Raw genomic sequence first — 23,821 nt, 5'->3', positions numbered from 1 at the left:
GTGACTTTTTCAAAGGGCAGCTGTGTTTCTTTGCCATTGGTTTACTGTTTAACAGAGTGTCAACATGCAGCTAAGAGCCTTATGCAGTAGGAATACACAGTAGATCAACTAAAGAGCTGTCTTTACGCTGCAGCGTCACCAGTCACAATATATAAATGCATACATTCATATATACACATATATATTCTGTATACACATATATATATACACATATATATATACACATATATACACATATATACATATATATATATATATATATATATATATATATATATATACACATATATATATACACATATATACACATATATACACATATATACATATATATATATATATATATATATATATATATATATATATATACACATATATATATACACATATATACATATATATACATATATACATATACAGTATACACACATTTATATATACACATATACACTTGTAAGATTATTAAATATTAACTAAAAATTCCATCTGGATTAAGTGGATTGTAGAATGGTATTTCATGTCAAATGGAAAATATAAAGTATATTAGAAAACATATGTTAAAGTCACAGAAATAAATGAAGCTGTACACTGGTCCTATATTTGTGAATCCATATGTCTATCATGGGCTCAACCAGAGATAAGCAAATAGTTTAAATAATCTTAAAACCAGAAAATTATGTATGCATTTTCAAATATTACTTTTTCAAAAAATCTCTTTAAAAATAAAATGATGTTTTCATAAACTTTTACAGCTGGGTCGATATATTTTATTATTTTTTATTTTTTAAGTATTAGGTGACATAATTATGACCTTGATACTTCCTAGAGTTCACTTTAATATGATATTGAAACCACCTATTATAATCTTTACAGGCCTATGTGGAATTTACAAGTTATCACCATGTGTTTGTAGGCTTTATTTTCAAATCCTAAAAATGTGCGTGATTTTAATTAATGACCCTAACCTGGTCTTGTTTGAGTGAATGTGGATATGAGTGTGAGTGTGTAGTGCGATGGACTTGCACTTCATCCAGGGCTTTTTCCTACCTTTCATCTATTGCTGCCTGGTTGGGCTCCGTCCCCAAAGAGTTTCATAATGGATGGATGGATGGATGGATGAATGATCATTACAGGTACAGCTGTGTCCGTTCAACAACTACTATATAATTTACTAGCAAAAGGAGACCAGAGACAACCTACATCAATCCATGTTTACAGAGTGTCACTACATCAATAAACAACATATTGCACATAAATTTAAAAATCTGATAAATATAAGGCAGCGGATAATTAGAACAGTTAAGTCTAAAAAAAAGAAAAGGCAGTTTCATTTAAAAATAACAGTAGATCCCATCTTTAGACAAGTGATCTGTTTAATGTGTTTCATATAACAACTATAAGAGACGTTATTTGACAGCCAAATAGAAAAATAATTTGTCAGGACAGAGGAATGGAGATGTGGTTGTTAATAGGTTTAACTGAACAGAAAAGAAATACAGTAGAGGCTTATTGGAAGTATACTCTAGGTCAGCGGTTCTCAACCTTTTGAGATTCAAGGACCACTTAAAAAATGTGTGTCTCAGCCACGGACCACTACTGAAAATTTTGCTACTGGCGCACTAGAAATTTATATAATATATAACTATACTTTCGTATACAACTATACATATAATAGTTAGTACTACTAACTTGGTGTAACTATATAAGAAATACAGTTACTACACTTGAGTGACTTGACTATAGGTATAATAAAGTTGATATTTAAAATTATTTATTATATATTTTAATAAATGTTTCAACTTCAAATTAAAAAGTATAATATTCGTTTTACAATTTACATTGATGTTTGCATACACCATCATCAATTTTTATGTCAAATATGAAACAAATTGTAATTGCATCCTTTTGTAATGAACAAATGTCACTTACTGCTAACAATAGTTAGTATTAGAAATAATGCTACATTTAATTTTAGTGCGAGCCTTGAGCTTGCAAATTTGAGCACAGCCTATCCAAATGAGGTGTAATGCTTGAAAGACTCAATCGGAGTTCATCTTCGACTTCAAGCCGTGAACGACATTTTGTTTTAATTGTAACCAGTGCAGAAAATCCACATTCACAAAGATATGATGTCGCAAAGGGTAAAATTATTTTGAAAGCTTTCTGAGATAGTTCTGGATACTCATGTGAAGCTTGTGTCCAAAATTTCATCAAGCTCACTCTCGGATGCATCATCTTCAATGTAGTATCACTGGTCAGTTCAATTAATTGGTTTAATTCCGATGTTGGTAAATTTAATGAATCAATGTGTGCAAGAAACGGACTGGAAACCCACGAAAAACTTTCAACGTTCAAATCACCAAAGTAGAAGTTAAATTGATCCAGCAATGATTGAATATGTTCAGAAATCAATTTCACCAACTCGGGCTTGTTGATTTCAGCATTTTCTTGTTTCTCGGTGAATTCATGCAATTGATCAAACATTTCAAAGTTACCCTGAAATAATCTTGTCTTCCACAGATCAAGTTTTTTCATAAAAGCAGACACTTTATCACTGAGGGTAATTAAGTTTGTGTGCTTCCCTTGCAGAGATGAATTCAGTTTATTCAGCTGTTCAAAAATGTCAGCCGAGTAAGCCAGAGCAGCAACCCATGAATTGTCATTCAAATGAACAACAAGCTGTGAATTTTTTCCTCCAAGAAACTCTCTCACCGCATCACGTAATTCAAACAGTCTGTTAAACACTTTTCCCCTTGATAACCAGCGAACTTCAGTGTGCATCAGTAACTGTTCATGATCAAAATCCATATTCGAACATAATGAAGCAAAGAGACGAGAATTCAGTGGATGAGCCTTGATGTAATTAACAATTTTTATGGCCTGATCAAAAATAGATTTCAAGTTCGCGTTCATTCTTTTACTCGCAAGACTTTCCCGATGAATCATACAGTGCGTAAATGTGGCAGTTGGCACATTAGAACGCACACATTCCCACAAGCCTGTTCATTTTCCAGTCATTGCTGCAGCACCATCCGTGCACACTCTGATACACCAGGACCATTCGATGCTATTGGCTGCCATAAAATTATCAAGGATAGCAAAAAGTTCTGCACTTGTTGTGTGACCCGGACAAACTTTACAAAATAAAAAATCTTCTTCAACTTCATCCATCCAGATATATCTGACATAAGCTATTAATTGTGCCTGGCCGGAAACATCCGTTGATTCGTCCAATTGAATAGCAAATTGTTTACAATCTTGCAGCCTTGAAATCAACTGTTCTTCAACGTCAGCTGCTGCCAAAGTTATACGTCGTTGAATTGTGTCGTTTGAAATTGGAATTGTTTTCAGTTTACTTGCCAAGGCTTTACCAAACATCTCTCGACACATATCTATAGCAGCAGGCATTATCAGAGTTTCTGCAATTGTGTTAGGCTTTTTGGCCTGTGCAACTCGGATAGCCACTAAAAATGATGCTCTTAAAGCCTTCTCATTGACTTTAGTTGCTTGCAGTATGCAAGACTTCTGATTATCAAGTGAATGTTTCTTGCGCATAAAATATTCCAATGGTTTCTCCGAGCAGTCAGTATGATTAGTTTTAAGATGTCTTCGGAGTTTCGCAGGTTTCATCGCTTCATTTGCAAGAATTTGTGAACATATTACACACTGTGGTCTGAGTTGATCATTTACTATGACGCATATAAACCCAAAGCGCAAATACTTTTCATCATACTGTCGTATGGGAGTTCGTCTTTGTTTCTCCGGAACTGCATTTGATTCACACACAGGTTGTGAAGATGAGTCTGAGGAATCATCATCGTTGTCCTTATGTTCGGTTGCTTTCTTTATTAAAAATCTATCCATATGTTTAATCAATTTAATTACTTTATTAGTTTTCAAATAAAAAAGTGTATTTTTGAATGTCAATATAAACGGGAAGACGCCAGGGCCCATCTGATTTCCAGTGTAACTAAATTACTAAAAGGAAACATAAAATCGAAATGCACTTTTTCGCTATCGCCATCTAGCGATTGAAATGAATCAATAATTTCAAAAAGTTACAACATCTATTCTTTTTCATGTTTTTAATTTTTAAAATACATGCAATTCAGGCTTTGCTCACGGACCACCAGGTTGAGAACCACTGCTCTAGGTGATCATGTTTTGTCTCGGATCCCACTAATGTGAAGTTTTGAAATACTGACTTTAAATTGCCCTGTAATGGACTGCACTCCTGTTAAAGGTTGATTGCCACCTTGATTCCACTGGGATACATTTCTACAGAACGCAACTCAGTAATGCTGTCAGGTCAACTACTGATCCTATAATGAACTTAAAATAAAAGAAAAAAATGAATTAGCAACAGTAGTACATTAAAACTCAACCAAACTAGATAGCAAAATCAGAAAATACCCAAGTCAAAAGTCCATTGGCATCCCCTTATTGTATTAGAATACCTATCAATTTACAGCAACATTTATTTATATAGCACATTTTCATACAAATAATGCAGCTCAAAGTGATTTACATGATGAAGAAAGATAAAGACAAAATAAATAAAAAATATTTATGGTTTATGTTGACACTAATTAACATAGAAAAAAAAAGTAAGGTCCAATGGCCAGGGAGAACAGAAAAAACAAACAAAAAAAAACTCCAGACGGCTGGAGAAAAAAAATAAAAATCTGCAGGGGTTCTGAGGCCACGAGACCGCCCAGCCCCCTCTAGGCATTCTACCTAACATAAATGACCTCAATCAGTCCTCATGGTATTCAGGGTTCTCATGGAAGAACTTGATGATGATGGTCATGTAGACTTCTGGCCTTTAATCCATCAATGTTGGAACAGCACAGTGCTTTGATCAGGTGGTGGTGATGCAGGTCGCCACCCCAGAAACCCAGAAAAAGAGCAGAAGAGAAAGTAGGGGTTAGTACGGATTTTGGAGCCACCATGAATAATCGTGATAATTAATTGAATATACAGAGCATCAGGATTAAACTAAGATGAAGCTATGGGAGAGCCATGTTAAAGTAATGTGTTTTCAGCAGTGTTTTAAAGTGCTCCACTGTATTAGCCTGGCGAATTCCTATTGGCAACCTATTCCAGATTGTAGGTGCATAACAGCAGAAGGCCGCCTCACCACTTCTTTTAAGTTTAGCTGTTAGAATTCTAAGTAGACACTCATTTGAAGATCTAAGGTTACGATTTTGAGTGTAAGGTGCAAGACATTCTGAAATATAAGATAGAGCGAGATTATTTAAGGCTTTGTAAACTATAAGCAGGATTTTAAAGTCAATTCTAAATGACACAGGTAACCAATGTAGTGACATCAAAACTGGAGAGATGTGCTCGGATTTTCTTTTCCTAGTTAAGATTCTAGCAGCTGCATTCTGCACTAGTTGCAATTGATTTATGTCTTTTTTGGGTAATCCTGAGAGGAGAGCGTTGCAGTAATCTAGTCGACTGAAAACAAAAGTGTGGATTAAGTTCTCAGCATCTTGCAGTGTTATAAGGGGTCAAACTTTTGCTATATTTCTTAAGTGGAAAAATGCTGTCCTAGTAATCTGATTAATATGTGATTTAAAATTCAGGTCAGAGTAAATAGTCACCCCTAAATTCCTTACCTCCATTTTGACATTTAATCCTAATGCATCAAGTTTATTTCTAATAACCTCATTATATCTATTATTGCCAGTCACTAAAATTTCTGTTTTCTCTTTATTTAGTTTGAGAAAATTACTATTCATCCATTCAGAAACACAAGTAAGACATTGTGTCAGTGAATCAAGAGAGTCGGGGTCATCAGGTGCTATTGATAAGTACAGTTCTGTGTCATCAGCATAGCTGTGGTAGCTCACGTTATGCCCCGAGATATTCTGACCTAATGGAAGCATGTAAATCGAAAAGAGCTTCGGACCCAGGATAGAGCCTTGTGGAACACCATATATAATATCATGTGTCTTTGAAGTATAATTACCACAACTTACAAAGAATTTTCTACCTGCCAGGTAGGATTCAAACCAATTTAAGACACTGCCAGAGAGACCCAGCCATTGACTAAGGCGATTTCTAAGAATATTGTGATCAATGGTACCGAATGCGGCACTCAGATCTAAAAAGATGAGAACAGATAAATGGCCTCTGTCTGCATTTACCCACAAGTCATTTACTAATTTAACGAGTGCAGTTTCTGTTCTGTGACAGTATTAAAAATACTGTATCTATACTTCTGTAATAGACATACTAATAATACGTGAGAAAGTTTGCTATAAACTGAAAGGAACACTTCTGGTTAATTGGTGGTATTTATGAAAATTTAGTTTTTTTGGCAGTTAACTTTTGACAGATGAAGTGTTTTTGGCAGTCATCAAGTTGTTACGTATTGCCATGTGTTTTTAAATCTGGATTTGTTCCAAAGGCACTTGCAGTCCTCATTATTGAGACGCTAATGTCTTCCACAAGCCTTTTTTTTATTTTTAATGAACAACTCTATCATACTTTTGTAGATATTGTGGTTTACTGTGTATTATATGTCACATGGCCACACGCGATAGTCTCAAGTTCAGTCAAGAAAATCACCCAATATAGTGATGCATATTGAAATCAATGGCACTTGTATACTACTACTGGCTAAAGATGGTAAAACAAAAACAAGTCCGTAGACAGAAGAATCTGAAATATCATATGATAATGTAAAAAAAAAAAAAAATCATTGTGTAGTTTATACCCACATTAAAAGTTTTGTCAAGAGGATTACTTTTCCTCTTGGTGAATTTCCATTCAGCAGCATTGCAGTGTCTAAATTCACTATTATAGGGCTTTAAATCCTGCTATAGCTGGGCTTATCCTTACATTTGTGGTGCTACTTATTAAAAAGCTTTGCTGCAGGAAGTTTTGTAATACTTTAAATACTCTGTAATAAGGGCTCTGGATAATTGTACAAACCTACAGATACTTTTTTTTCTTAACCTTTCAGTTGTAAAAATATCCGGCTGAAAACTGCAAGACATTTTACTTTTCTGTTTCCTTTGCCCTGTAATTTCTGGGATTTACTGGTCAAAATATTTCAAATGATAGAAAACACATTACATAATAAGATAGGATAAGTCAACAAGTACTTCTGCATACTTATCAAAGGCATGAAAAGGCTAGATATGTTGATTTTATTTTCCTCCTCATCAATCTTTCTCTTTGTTTCATGGTTATAAAAAAATATATAAACTTTTGTGCTAGACCTTTAGTTGTGTTTGTTTTTACATTTTTTTGGGGATGTGCTCATTTGAAAGTGGATTTCCCTCACAGCTTATATAATGTCTAATATTTGTACTACAATTTTTTAACATGTTTTACCAAATATTAGCCAAATCTAATAAAATATGTAAATTTAGAAAAATATTGCACATGTATCTGCATAACAATTTAAAATATAAAAAATAGTGACATGATAATTACTGATTATATCTGCTGCAGACCTCAGAAAGTCTCAGTAAAGCATTTTTCCTTATAAGGTTAAACAGTTTTAGGGTGGAAACCAAAATACTTGTAAACTTCTACTGCTTCACTACTGAAGTTATCATGACTGGATGTATCACGGTGTTGTTTGGTAAGCTGACTTGCCAGAATCACAAGCTTCTCCAAAGAACTGTCCATACTGCTTTAAAAATCAGTGGGGCTAACCACCAGATGTCTCAGCATGGCTGAATCCATCATCTCTGATGCCAGCCATCCAGCTCATCTTCTGTTTTCAGTTCTGCCTTCTGGTAAACACTACTGGAGCCTCACTATACCCTCCACACACTTTAGGAACAGCTATTTCACCCAGGCCATAAGGTCAGTTAACACTCAGCAACCTGATCTTATCTGCCCTTTTACTGTACCTACCTGCTGATTTATGTTGAGTTCTGCATGTATCTGTATTTTTCCCCCACTGCTGTCTAATGCCATCTATATGTACAGTATGTATGGTTCTGTTCTGCATTATGTACATTGGGCCACTCTTTTGCTATCCTTATTTATTGTATTTACTTATTAAAATATCTTGCTGCCTGTATATACTTCCCAGCCTTTGCCCTTGCAACTGTACCACAAGAATTCCCTTATGCTCTTACTGTTTATGTGACAATAAAGATCAAATCTAATAAAACTACAAGATGCTTCAGCAAGTGGCTCCATGACAGACTGATTCTATCCAAATCTGGCTTCTATAGTACCTTGTACCCAGTATAGTCAAAATAGCTCACTGTGACCCTGTACTAGCAAAAAATACTTTAAAAAATCCAATTTAAAAACTGAGACTTTTTTTTTTTTTAATCTGTAACATGGTTTTCTAGTTCTTCGCAGTCATCACATCTCCCTGATCTGACAGATTTCTGTATATGTATAATACTGTGTTCATATGACAAGTGATATATTTCATTGGTCTTACTCTTGTTGCCAATATATCATTTATGACATTGACCAAAATAACACTTACTCATTTTATCATACTAGTCTTTAACTTTTATTTACTGTCTACACCTGAACTTTGAACTACCAATAGTAGTATTAGTACTGTAAATGTGAATTGTAAATGTACTGATTATGTCGTTTGGTAAAACTGGGTTTCGTGACTGTTTAGTTTGTACCATGCTTGTTTAGTTAACTAGGGCAGGCAGGCACCTTTCAGCTTGCAGAACAGTTTTAAACTGCATGCAGGATGAGTGAAAGAGCTGAGGTTTATTTTGTATTAATTCTCACCATTACAAAAACAATTGCACACAGGGAGGGGGTGTGGGTCGAATAAATGCAAAAAAGAATTTATAAATTTGTAACGTTTTCCAGAAATAATACTTATTTTATTTATTGTCTTTTATTTCAAAGATGCATTGTATCATGACTGCGGTGGGTTGGCACCCTGCCCAGGATTATTTCCTGCCTTGTGCCCTGTGTTGGCTGGGATTGGCTCCAGCAGACCCCCGTGACCCTGTGTTTGGATTCAGCGGATTGGAAAATGGATGGATGGATTGTATCATGAAGCCTGTATCACAAAATGTGTTGTATGCGGATTAAGTGTATTGTCTCAAGCTTAGTAAAGTTATATAAAGAAGTGGCAAAAATGTGCAGTGCCTCAGGCATCATTATTTAACATTCCGGCTCTGACTGCATGTTTGCCCATTTTTAAGCCAATTACAGTAACATTTGAGATTCCTGTTAAATGTGTTCTCCTTCATTATCTTTGTTTGATGATGTCGCCATATCCACTTGATTTCTTAACACTGTTGTCTTCAAATTCTGTCATGTATCATTGTGCATTGTTGATCGCTTATCACACTATTCAATTCTATAGCTAAAATAAGTGCTACTCCTCTTTTTATTTGTGCCATGTTTATAAATCCATATCTTCCCTGGTCCAAACATGAGAGATGTTTCTAATTTGGTGTAATGGCTACAGTAGAAAAAATGAAGAATCGGAATGTCCCACATTCCTTTACTTAAAAATCTTTTCTTGTACTGGTTAACAATTCAGTTTTTCCATAGCTAAATGTTAGAATTGTGCAATTGAATTTCGGGCTAGCCATGGAAAAAGTGGTTTGGATACCCTTCAACTCAAATTTAACCAGATGATGGAATAAAAAAAGCTGTGATTTTCAAGTAAGGAAGCGTTTTAAAGACAAAAAATGTTACCTTTGGAAGGCTAGGAGAAGCATGAAAAGGAAAAGGCTAGAATTGACTGGTGAAATAAATGATTTAAGATAATGGAAGACTGTGCACTAATGAAGTGACAAAGAAAAAGTCAGTCTAGACAGGTGGAAAAACCCTAGCACATCCACCATAGAGTGTAGATTGTGGTCCATGTAATTTCAAGGGGATTTCTCGACAATAAAACGGAACACCAGTCCTGAGTCTTGTGATATAAAACAACATGTGTATAAAAATCTTTCAAATAGATTTACTGTTCCACTTCTGACAAGTGAAGCAAAATGACACATTTTATCATCTAACTCCACGGTTTTCAAACTTTTTTGAACAAGTATCACTCCGCGAGGACCAGTAAACTGAAGTACCACTGTCAATGAATCGTTAATTTACGCCCGTGTTGTTTTGAAGAAAAAGTCACTATAATCACTATAATGACTATAATTATGACGTTAAAGTGATATTAAACTAATTAAGGAAATGGGTGCCTGCGCTAATAAAAGCCGGCTTGGAGACTTCCACGCATTTACAGTAGTATACTTATACTATATATGATTATATGCAACATATTGGCATTCTAGCAACATCGATTCGTGGAAAATAAAGGACCACACAAGTACCACTTGGCATTACTTGAAGTACCACAGTTTGAAAACCGTGGATCTAACTGAAGAGTTGTGAAGAAATGGCCTGAGCTGCCTCAAAAGCTTGCATATTGTAATCAGTTACTCAACAAAAGGTGTTATTGCATCCATAATGACTAACGTGGTATAACACCCTACTACTACTGGTCCTCTGATGATACACATAAAAAATAAGAAGGAAATGCATTTTTTTTAAGTATGGGTGTCATTTTCAGTGACCTACCATGAGATTTTGTTATCTCTTCATATAAGTTCATTTCATTTTTCGATAACATGCTTAATTTTTTCCTGTTTTGGTTTGAATTTTGATTCTGCCTTTGGAATTCCACATTGTTAGTACAGCACTATTTCTAGGTTTGATTTTTGCTATTAATATTTCATTCTGATGATTAATTAATGAAGAAGAAACGTTTGTCATTGTTTGTGTTTATTTTCCATCTTTATTTGTTACTTTGATTACAAACATGTCTTTTCATTCATCACTGGCCAAAGATAGTGACAGCTTTTCTATCAGTAAGTGCTTATGATCTTGCTGGGGACTTTGCAACATCAGCACAGCCAAATTATTTAAGGATTACTCTGTTAGTTCATGAACAAGATAATCAGAACAACATATACTGTATCAAGAACTGATCTATTGGTGTTCTGATATTGTTTCAAGATATACTGCTGCCCTTCAGACTTTAAAGTTTAGTGAGTCTTGGTCAAAACTACTACCTTTTCATTTAAAAACAACATTTTTAAATGAAAACTTATCTCTGTCCACACTAGCTTTTTCATATTCTTTACAAAAGTATTTCCATCCACATTTAAACAACCGAAAATGCATATGATATAGCTGTTCACACTCCACACTAGATATTCATTTGCAGATATTCGTCTGTTTACACTTGGAGAAGAGCAATAGCAAATACGAAAAAGAAAAAAACAGGTTGTCTTGTTTGCACCAGCTATGAGGTAGAATTATTATTGAGAGGAGAGCATGAATATAAGGCAAGCAAAGCAACTCAGAAAATGTGATGAATAGGATCTAATCAGCAAAAGACCATGTAATATCCACAAACCAATCAGAATGTGATTAGAGAGTAAAATCTCAAAACTCTCCATTTTCACCCATTCACAATACAATCCTGATCAGACGTTTTCAGAAATATATAGCTCTATCTATCTATCTAGACAGTAAAGTGCCGGTGGGTTTAAAATGCTGAGGAACTGTCAACAAAAGGCAAAAACAGAGACTAATGTTTGTGGTTTTAAATAAAAATGGCTAAGTGTGGATGTAGACTTAAATTTCCCCTAAAAATAGGTACAAGGATGAGAGAGTGGGATGTTGTAGTTTTCATATACAGTGTCTCACTGCTTTTAAATTAAAATCCTTCCCTTTTCCCGTTAAAAAATCCAAATTGGCTTTTAGTATTTCCTTATTCTGCTGTAGGGCTAGCGCCCTGCCCAGGGTTTGTTTCCTGCCTTGTGCCCTGTGTTGGCTGGGACTGGCTCCAGCAGACCCCCGTGACCCTGTAGTTAGGATATAGCGGGTTGGATACTGGATGGATAGATATTTCCTTATTTTCAGGTGACAGTCTGGATAATGTGTCCCGTAATGTTATTCTGCACACTAGAAAGAAAAGAAAAAAACTTTACCACATTGGCATAAATCAATGTCAAAATGAAGGACCTGTTCATAGATTAACGGAATTGAATAACTGCCTATTAAACCTGAGGGGAAACAATTGTCATGCAATGACAAGCTTTCCTGGTGACCATTACAAACAGAAGAAAAACACATATATAAAATCAACATCAAAAAACACAAACAAAAACAAAAGCAAGCTAGGGTCAAAACTAGGTGTTCAAAATCAGCAGCTTCGACATCAGGACAAAGTGAATTTTAGAAAAGACTGATAGGACAGTACCATAAACTAATATACACACAGGACCAAGACTGTGTGTTGCACAAAGAGAAACAAGTGATCCCTATCCATAACTTTTCCTAAAGCCCCTTTACGTAAGTTGATGTCACATACTGTGGTAATGGCAGCCACAGCAGTGGCAAAAGTGAATGAATGATAAACTTCTGGCTTATTCTTATGATGTACTAATGCTAAATCTAACACTCAGCAAGAATGTAGCCAGAACAATATGTTCTTCAAATGTTTTGTTTGTGGGATTAACTAATTTGAATTTTTCCCGTATTAGTGCTGCCTTTTGCAATGTTGTCTAAGTGAAAAAAATAAACTGTGACAGATGGTATGCTTTTAGCTGTACTGATGTTTTGGAATAGTCTTTTCTAGAAAGATGGTTCCAAACTCTGTAATGACATATTCCAGGGATCAGGCACTCTGCAGATATATGTTGGTCAATATAAAATGAGACGCCATAAATGGGTGGGGGTTGTTGGACCAGTCACAATTAGGGACAACTAGGGGGCTCCGTCCCCTGCTCGCTTCGCTCGCCAACCCCTGGTGTTGGGAAATGACAAAGAGCATGATGTATGAATGAGATATAGAATAGTGTGAAGGTGTAGATGATGCATATAGAAAGCAAACAATAAAGTGTGTGGCACAGTGTAAAGGTTTATTGGAAAATTTCTTTGTACACAACATTAGTAGTAAAGATGGTGTATTGTCTTTGAATGAGTTTTCCTTGGCATGGAGCACTTATAACCTTAAGTGTAACGTCAGATGAACGTCGAACTCGTGAGAAGGCCACATAAAGTTGTCCATGTCCAAAAACGGGTTCAGAGAGGTAGATGCCAACGTTGTCCATGGTTTGTACTTGTGATTTGTTGATGGTCATGGCAAATGCAGGGTTAATGGGGAACTGTCGCCGTTTAAGTGTAAAAGGTAATTCCAGGTCAGAACTTGTAAGGTCAATTCTAGGAATCAGAACAGTATTGTTAGCATGTGATCCTTTAAGAACTGTCGCTTGAATAACATTGTGTGTCATGGTGTTGATGACCAAACGTGTGCCATTGCATAAACCCTGTTTAGTGTTAAGGTTTCTTAACAGCATGATTATTGTTCCGTTTTTAAGGCTAAGATTGTGTTGTGTTAATCCGGCTGAGTAAATAGTGTTTAAATATTCTAAGGGGAAATGAAGATGGTCATTGTCGTCATCAGAGTCAACTTTGTCAGAGCTTAGAAAGAGTTGTGTCTCTCCAGGAAGTAATGCAATGACTTGGGTATTTATGTGATCCACATTAATATTTTTTGGACATAATATAGTGCGCTGTGTTAAAAGGGGCATTTGGTCTAATGAGATTGCTGTTCCAAATATCTCTGTAACTAAGTCGTCGCAGATAAAGGCTTGAGGAATTGTAATAATATCTGGGTGAAGTCTATCTGTATTGGTGAGTGTACCATCTCCCAGTTGTAATAATCAATTGTTATAATGTGGATCTGGACATCGCATGTTTTGTACTAACTATCTTTTGAAAGCAATGCCAATTGTCTGCGTATTTTAAGGTGGACTGAACAATAGCTGAGCGCATGGCATGTGGAACAATAGCTAAGCACTGTCTAAAATCTCCTCCTAATAAAAGTACCTTTCCTCCAAAGGGAATATTATTATTCATCAATGTTTGTAGAAGTTTATGAATGGTGTTGAGTAAGTGACTGGATGCGATTGTACATTCATCAATAATTAACAGTTTTGCAAGACGGATGTCACGTGCAGTGCTACTGTTCATGTTCATAGTGGATACCGATTTGTAGGATCTAATGCAGTTCATAAAGTTTTTACTTTCAGGTACATCGTTAGTTAGAAGTTTCTGTAGATATTCAGGATATGAATGTAAAGGAGGCAGTCTAATTTGACCCTTTTGAAAACAACGTGTAAATTCATTACTTGTATTGCCAGTTGTTTCTTCAGGGAAGTTAAGTGAATGACAATGATTGCAAATGACATTCATTAATCCCAATGAATTTTCCTGAATAGTGGACTCATTATTGAACGCGTTGTCAGCTAAGTGGAGCAAGCATTTAGCAGGTGTCTGGCGTTGATGTCCGTGACGTGTATCTTTTGCTTGTGCCGTTTGAGAGGCACGTAGTTGCATGTCCAGTATTTGGGACGTGCTGTTTTGGAGCTGTAATCGATTCGCCTGTGCTGTGTGAGAAGTCCGTTGTAGTCTACGTCGTGCGTTGTTTGTATCGAGCCTTGCCCGTTTTTGTATGTCGGTCAGTCGAGCTTTCTCTTTTTGGAGCCTTGCCTGCTTGTTTTCCAGCATTTCAGATGCGCTTTGTACAAACAGATCAATTTATAACCCAACAAATTTGAAGACAAATCAAACCCCACCCCTGAGAAGGAGAGCTTAGCTAAAGGAAAATTGCTTTAAGCTTTTTAATAAGGCAACATTAAACAAAAGAAGGGGAGAAGTAAATATCTATATAAATAAGAGATGGAGAAGGGAGTTAACTATTATTGCATTTAATTCTCTTATTCTAAAATAATATTGATTAAATCCTGCCAGGTTTTGAAAAAATTTTGTACAGATCCTCTAACTGAAAATTTGATTTTTTCCAATTTCAAATAATATAAAACATCAGTTTCCCACTGACTTATAAGAGGAGCATTAGGATTCTTCCAATTTAACAAAATAAGTCTGCGTGCCAAAAGTGTAGTGAATGCAATCACCGTTTGCTTGTCCTTCTCCAATTCAAGTCCATCTGGAAGAACACCGAACACAGCTGTTAATGGGTTTGGAGGGATTGTGATACTAAGGCTGTCTGAGAGGCACTTAAAAATTTTTGTCCAAAATGATGTTAGTTTGGTGCAGGCCCAGAACATGTGACCCAGTGAGGCAGGAGCTTGGTTGCAGCGCTCGCAGGTTGGATCCTGGCCTGGAAACATTTTGGACAGTTTTAAGCGAGACAGATGAGCTCGATATATAATTTTTAGTTGAATAATTCTATGCTTTGCGCATATAGAACTCGAGTGAATTCTCTGCTTTGCTACCTTCCACTCCTTTTCTGATATATTGATTAAGAGATCGTCTTCCCAATGTCCTCTTGGATCTTTGAAAGGTAGGGACTCTAATAAGATTTTATATATTGCGGAAATAGTGTTTGTTTCCTCGGAATGAGCAGTATTTTTTCCAGCATTGTGGAGGGTGCAAGGTGGGGGAAATCGGGCAATTTCTGTTTAACAAAATTTCTAATTTGAAGATAGTAAAAGAAATGTGTAGCTGGGAGGTTAAATTTTGAACGTAATTGTTCAAAAGATGTAAATATGTTGTCTATATAAAGATCTCTGAGCATTTTAATCCCAAAACTTTTCCAGGTATTAAAAACTGGATATACTTGCGAAGGTTGAAAGAGGTGGTTCTCTTGCAGAGGTGCCACTGATAAAAGATTTTCCATCTTAAAATGCTTCCTAATTTGGTTCCATATTCTGAGTGAGTAAAGCACAATTGGGTTATTAGTATATTTGCGATAACTTTCATTTATTGGAGAGCAGAGCAGGGAATATAAAGAAGTACTACAGGATTTTACTTCTATTGCGGACCAAGCCTGTGTATGTTTATTTATTTGTGTCCAGGTTTTTATGGCTTGTATGTTTGCTGCCCAGTAATAAAACTGAAAATTAGGTAAAGCCATGCCACCTTCTGCCTGAGGTCTTTGTAGGGTCGCTCTTCGGATACGTGGGTGTTTTGAGTTCCAAATGAATGAGGTTATTATTGAATCTAACTGTTTAAAAAATGATTTATTGATATATATTGAAATGTTTTGAAATAAAAAGAGAAGTTTAGGAAGGATATTCATCTTAACAATGTTAATTCTTCCGGCTAGAGTGAGATGAAGGGTTGACCATCTATGCAAGTCTTGCTTAATTTTTTCCATACAGACGCCAAAATTTTGTTGATAAAGAGCTTTATGTTTACTTGTGGTATTTACCCCTAGGTATTTAAACTGATCTGCTATGGTAAAAGGTAGGGTGTCTAATCTAATATTATATGCTTGTGAATTCACTGGAAAGAGTATACTTTTATTCAGATTAATTCTAAGACCAGATATCTTTTGAAATTCTGTTAGTGCTGTTAAAACAGCGGGGACAGTGTTTTCTGGGTCTGATATATATAAGACCATATCATCTGCATATAGAGAAATTTTCTGTTCCAGTCCTTCTCTGACAATCCCCTTTATCTGATAAGAATTTCGGCAGTGAACCGCCAGTGGTTCAATAGCGATTGCAAACAACAGTGGCGACAAGGGACATCCTTGTCTGGTACCACGTTCTAGTTTAAAGTAGTCTGAGCAAATGTTATTAATACAAACTGAAGCTTCTGGATTGGTATACAGTAGTTTGATCCAAGCACAAATATTCGGGCCAAACCCAAATTTCTCCAATGCAGTGAAAAGGTAATTCCATTCGATCATGTCAAATGCCTTTTCTGCGTCTAATGATAGTAATATCTCTGGGGTGTTTGATTTTGCTGGTGAATATATAACATTAAACAAGCGTCGGAGATTTGAAGATAGGTGTTGGCCTTTAATAAATCCAGTTTGATCTTGTGATATTACCGAGGGCAGCACTTTCTCCATCCTTCTAGCTAGGATTTTTGAGAGTATCTTAACATCATTATTCAGGAGTGAAATTGGTCTATATGATGCACATTGTAACAAGTCCTTATTTTGTTTAGGAAAGACGGTGATTAATGCTTGTCGAAATGTTTGAGGTAGTATTTGGTTGTCTCTAGCTTCTGTAAATGTTGCCAATAAGAGTGGAGCTAGCTGAGTGAAGAATTTCTTATAAAACTCTACGGGGTAACCATCAGGGCCTGATGATTTCCCGCTTTGTAGTGACTTTATAGCGTCTAGTAATTCTGTTAGTGTTAGAGGTTTATCCAATTCCTCAGCACTTAAAGCATCTATTTGTGGTATTTGTGAATTATCCAGAAATGCATTAGATTGCGTGTTGTCTTCTTTGGGCTCAGTGGAATATAAAGACTTATAGTAATCTCTAAATGTGTGCATTATTTTATTATGGTCGATGATTTCTTCTCCATTCTTGTTGGTGATTACTGGTATTGCATTGTGAACTTCTTGTTTATGAATTTGTTGAGCTAAAAGCTTATTAGCTTTTTCTCCGTGTTCATAGTAATGCTGTCTAGACTTATAAATAAGTTGTTCAGTTTCTTTAGTTGTTAAGATGTTAAGTTCTGTATGCAGGGCCTGCCTTTTCCTGTGAAGAGCTTCACTTGGACGCCTGGCTTGTTCTTCATCTATTCTAGTAATTTCATTTCTTAGCTCTGACACTTTTTTGGTTTCTAATTTATTTCTGTGGGAAAGATATGAAATAATCTGTCCTCTTAAGAAGGCCTTTAGAGTTTCCCAGAGTGTTCCTGCAGAAACCTCTGTGGACGTGTTTGTCTCTAGGAAGAAGCTGATTTGTTTGGATATAAATTCTGTGCAGTTCTCGTCTGCCAATAAAAGAGGGTTAAGACGCCATCTGCGAGGTGAGTGTGAGGGGCTTAATGATTTTAGCTCCAAGACTAGAGGGGCATGGTCAGAGATAACAATTGTGTCATATTTGCATGATTTAATTGTAGGCAGGAAATTATTATCTATAAAAAAATAATCAATTCTTGAGTAGCTATAATGCACTGGTGAGTAGAACGAATATGTTCTTGAGTTTGGGTTAAGAAACCTCCAGGGGTCTGATAAGTTGTGATCATTCAAAAACTGTATAATTATCTTTGCAGTATTAGATGTCGTCCCCCCTGTCCCAGGAGTCCTATCTAAGAGTGGATTTAAAACACAATTAAAGTCCCCAGCCATTATAATTTTATGAGTGTTCACATTGGGAATGGATGCAAATAGATTTTGCATGAATTCCTTATCATCAACATTGGGTGCATAAACATTTATCAAAATCATTTTACTGTTATATAAGTTGCCCATGACCATCACATATCTCCCTTCAGGGTCCGACACTACATCTGATGCTACAAATGGAACTGTTCTATGTATGAGAATTCCCACCCCTCTAGTTTTCTTTATAAAGCTAGAATGGAACATTTGGCCAGTCCAGTCTTTTTGTAATCTGAACTGATCCTTGGTTAGTAAGCGGGTCTCCTGTAGAAATACTATTTTAGCGTTTAAGCCTGTTAGGTGAGAGCATACTTTCTTTCTCTTTAATTCGTGATTCAGGCCTTTAACATTCCAGCTCACAAAGTTAACTGTCCCATCATGGAGACATTGATTCTGAGTTTTTAATGTCATTTATAGTTTTAATTGGTAATATGGCAGTTTTAATCTTAGTTTCAAGATTCCCCATGAGTTATTGCATTTTAGCCTGTTGTGGCATTGATATTTATAATTATAAGAATTACAAGAATAGATTAGATATAACCTGCTCTCCTTCTCTCCCCCCTTTATCCCCCCACCCCCCCATTTTGCCTCCCCACATGAGGCTAGACTCCACTTCGCGATGTTCCAGTCCTCTGACATACGAAGAGACAGAGCACGTCCAAAACAAAAGTGGAGGGTGTTTTGTGCACATTATTGTCTAAATAAAAGTAATATTTGGACTTTTACCTGGTGTCTGGAGTCGAGTCAGAGGGTTCAAGAGGACGGCAAGGGCCTCAATCTGCGACAGTATATGTAACAGAAGAAAGGATAAGCCTCAGTGATGATACTAGACAATGGCGTCATATTGTAGTGTTAGACTCTTTCTCAGTGACTGTAACAGTGCAGACTATGAAATGGGAGTTCAGATATTAAGGTGAAGACTTGATTATAATAAAACAGTAAATTATTATTTAACAAAGAAAGTGGAACTGAACTGACAATTTTACGTGCTGACCCTGTTTACTATTTCAGCACTCATCACAAAATTCTACTGTGATAGAAGTAGGATGCAATACTAATATTACACAGAGAAATAAGATAATAAAATGTAATACTAGAAATGAAAAGATTGGGATATCTTTGAAGGTGTAAGGAATAAGGCAGCTTGATAAAGCAAAGCTATAACATAAGCTGAAAAGGATTTGTTAGTGAACAGCAAGCATGTTTTAAGTTTTGAAAATATATTAAAACATTTTAAAATAATAGTGAAAGCAGTAACTGTGATCTTGTGGATCCTGCTTTGAGAACCACTACTTCCTACTGTGAATTTTTTACAGTTTCTGCTTTTTCCAGAATCACTTTGGTGTAGCATACCTGAAGATGTATTACTAAAGACTCCACTACAGAGCTGCCCCCCAGTCACCCCCCAAATTCACAAACGCACCCACCCACACACATACAACCAAATCTAATACAATATTTGTTTGCATTTCTAGACTCTTCTTTGTTATGTATTTTTTAGCTTTCCCACTAATGTTGGGCATACAGTATACAATTTTAACTGAAATTGCAAGCTCCCAAATGTCTTTCCAGATCAGTACAAAAATGTAAGAAAGTCTTTGAAGGCCACTGAAGACCGTTGAAGTCTACTGCTCACAAGGTATGAGATACAGTATGTTCTGACAGTATCCGAGTGGCTTAAAAAAGCTCCCAAGAATTTTTGAACTTGTCAAAAAAAAAAAAAACAAGTTAGTTAGTTGTGAGAGGACATACAATTTGATCTTGGGTTTCAATTCCCAATGAACAATCAGAAAATAACTCCATGTTTATGCTTTTGCCAGAATGGCTGCAAAACATTTTTGGATGTGTTAGAAGAATGACAGACTGGTGGAGTTGTGGCAAGAAAACCACCCACTATAACATTTTTCTGAGAAATATCATACTCTAGTCTTCAAAGAATAAATACTGAGGCCAACAGTTTGTGTTTAATAGATTAACAGAAGTAACACAGTCCACTATTCATAACACAGAAGCTAACTAATCCAATATTGACTGCAAGCACAGCAATATTTAACCTGCTGTAAAACCAGAGATACAGTACATCAAAATATCAAATCATACTCCAGTGTCAAGTTGTGAGGGTATTTTAAAGCTTGCTCAATAATCTTGTTTCACAACTGGACAAAACTGTTCAAAAGTGACACCCATACATTCACAAAGTGTATATGCTTCAAATCAGTCAGCAGTGCAAGTGTATCAAAATGTGGAAGAGGTCACACAGACTGCTAATGTCACTAGAAAATCTCATAGCACATGTCCATCCTAAAATGGCATCTGACCAGTTTGTTTTCTTAGTTGGTGCCACCACAAGTTGAACAGAAAGCGACTGCCCCACAAACCAGTACCCACCTAGGAACCTACGTGATTGTACTTGGGCAATGCAAATGCACCCATTGAGATGCTTGTGAAGCATGTAAAGCTCACATCTAGTGTTCTCTGCTTAGATTTTTGATTCCCAAGCCCTATCCCAGGTCATGATGCCCCTGGGCACACACCCAATTGCCCATATAGTTAATCCAGCCCTGCCCTACTGTTATTTTGGTAATTGTAGAGTCCTTTTCAAAAGCACTGCAATTTCATCACTGAAGAAAATTGCCTTTTAAATTAGTAAAAACGCTGACTTAAGGTTAGCCTCTGATATTATTTTAGACAAAGGTTAGAATTTGTAAAGAGTTTTTCTTTTAAGGTTGGTAGATATCAGTTATAATTACAGGTATAGTTACCATCATTAAATAAATGATCAGACATGAAAAATTTATGAAAATCATCTTTCCAGTATAACATTATGATTTATGGCCATAGGTGAAGTATTTCCTAAAGCACATTTGCACAGTTTTATTAAAATGTTACCACTAGAATGTTTAAATGGGGTTTTCACTCTTTCGAATAAGAATTTTTTACTTTCTACTTTACACTCATTAAGGCTTATCGTGAGAAGATGCTGGAAATTTCCTTGTTTACAAGTTGGGCTATGTACTGTCAAACATTAATTAAAATATTTCTGGCTCCTAAATTTATTAGATATGTTTTTTTCTCACTGAATAATCCCTGTTATTCACTATTCACAGCTTTATTTGTAGATCTAAGTTCATTTTCTTGTTTCTCTTCTTAAACCTGTGACAATTTTTTAATTACTGTGCATGTTCCAGCTCTTCCTTGTGCTTTTTAAAGGACCAACCATCATTCAAATCCTAAGTGTTTTAGCGCAGCAGATTGATCGACTGAACACAGCATATAGAGCTATAGTTGTAAAGGGCATTACTGAGGTCCTGGATGTGACATTTTGTTTTTAATTTAGGAAAGTGATTTAATCACAAAATTGCCTTTTATACCTAGTGAATATGTTTAGATGAAAGGGATATAATCTCGCTTTTGTGTTTCTTTGAGTACCTTGGTTCATCTCAGGTTTTACCTTTGTGCTATGACAGCACAGGTATTGCCAATGTCATGACACAATCCCCCATTGATGAGGTGCAGTAATGGTGTCTTTATATATCAAACCTTCACAAACAAATGATACTTTTCATTTTTCCTTTCATTTTGTTTTTGGTGTGCATTTTGTAGTACAACATAATTTGGGAATTAACTGTATTGGGAAAACAGTCTTTGTAACAAACTAATGCACATCACTGTTTTTGATAAGTAAGTGCTTTCTTGTGTTTAACTATGAAATAGTTATAATTTTATAATTATTAAATAGCTATAATTTTCTTATTATTAAATTTTGAAAATATCTAAGTGACATCTTTATATTTTCCTACTTTCCTGCTCACTAAAGAGCTGGGTTCTGAGAGAGAAGAAGAAGAGAGATGTTCTACTTTGACATAACTGATGTTATATTTCAAGACAGATACAAGCACAGAGGCATTTTCACAAAATCAAGGATCTAGGCGAGTATCGAGTGGGCCACCCACACAGCGCAGAACCCATCATTCACAGCGCTACTCCAAGGAATGCTTCTGAAATTCTTGGTGGCTTTGTTTGGAGACTTTTAAAGTATTAGAATATTGAATGCAGTGAATTGCTGTGTCAAGACTTTAAATCCTTCCAATAAAACATGGAAGGCATAGTGGTGTGTTAGTGTGGTAAATAAAACCAGCTACAAAATCGAAGGCATTGATAGTCATCTAAAAGAATAAACACAGAAGCCTCTAGGTCAGCATGCAGTAACTGCCACCAAAAACTATTACTTTTTGCTGTGTTGCTTGACTTGCTATAAATATTTAGTAGAAAGTGGAAGATGAAAAGAATTTTACTTCTGGATGATCTTTTTGTAACTAAACATATTATGTGCATGTTCAGCAAGAGCGCTCCATGGTGGTCCTCTGAAACACAAAGGCATTTTAATGATTTAGCCTTTTAAACGATATTGAGCTTTTTTTCCCCCTATTGTCGCCATTGCTTCCTTTGTTTGAAAATCTAATTATAAACAGGCAGGGAAAGAAATGTAGTTTCTTTTCTTCTGACAATAATGTGAAACCAGATGGCATTTATCATTATATACTGAAGTGTCATTTTTAGCTGCCTTAGTGCTGTATCCTTACAACTCCAGGACGCTTGGCTCCAATCACAGCCCAGTTACCTTCCATGTGGAGTTTGCACATTCCCCATAAATCTGCATGGGCTTTCCTCCCATATCTGAAAGACATGCAGGTTAGGTTAAGTGGGCTGTTGTATGCCAGGTGTATTGAGTTAGGCTCCTGTGAGGTGAAAATGTTATTTTTTAAGCAGAGTTATTTATTGAACTAACATATGCTAACATTATTTCAATAAAATAACAAAAGAAACCACTACTTTATCTACTGCTGTTGGTCTGTCTGCCTCGTATTTTAATATCAGGCAGCTATTGACAATTCTGTCCATTCTGTGAACATCTGTTGTCCAAAGTATATCACCTGGACATTGCAGTGTCGCCCACACATCAACAAAAGAAAACAAGTGCTTCCATATTCCCATTTTCATTGTTCTAATAGTATACAACATGCCTCTAAAGCTGTTTATATAAATCCAGATTCATTTCCTTGTGCGCCAGCATTCTAATGTATTGTGTTTCACCACATGTGTCTCTCTATTATAATAAAAAAATCTTGGGAGACGAGACTAGTTATCCTGCGACGAGACGCGATCCTTTGAAAAGAGACACTTTCATGTCGCACGAGACGAGACTTTGTGCCAAGAGATTTAATCACACCCGGGGCCGGAAATAAAATTGAAAGAGTAGATGACAAAGTAAAACGTCATAAAGAATTCAAAAATGTTGGCGTGATACACATGCAGAGCAGGTTAGAGATAATGGTAGTCTCAAAAAAATGATAGTAAAGATCGCATTAGCGCAAGCAAATGGAAATTACTACTTTGTGAAATAACGGAACAGCGAAAAGAGATCAAATATATTGCTCGGATTTAAACTTTAATTCAGAGATCTGAAGCAACTCTTATTGTTAATAAAGCACATTTTGATTAGGTGGTTTGATCATTCCTTTGTGCTGCCATCACAAAAATTCCTAATAAGAAATGCAACAGAATGTTTTTTTATCTTTGCAACTTCAATATTTTTTCCTGTTTTTTTATCTAATCTTCAAGACAATCACTCATATGCAAAAATGGCATTGACTTAGCTAATTAGCTGTTAATTATTTGCACCTCAATATAGAA

This window comes from Erpetoichthys calabaricus, chromosome 2, assembly GCF_900747795.2.
Source record: "Erpetoichthys calabaricus chromosome 2, fErpCal1.3, whole genome shotgun sequence".
Lineage (NCBI taxonomy): Eukaryota > Metazoa > Chordata > Cladistia > Polypteriformes > Polypteridae > Erpetoichthys > Erpetoichthys calabaricus.
The sequence above is the reverse complement of the archived record's forward strand: the minus strand, read 5'-3'. Positions refer to the sequence as shown.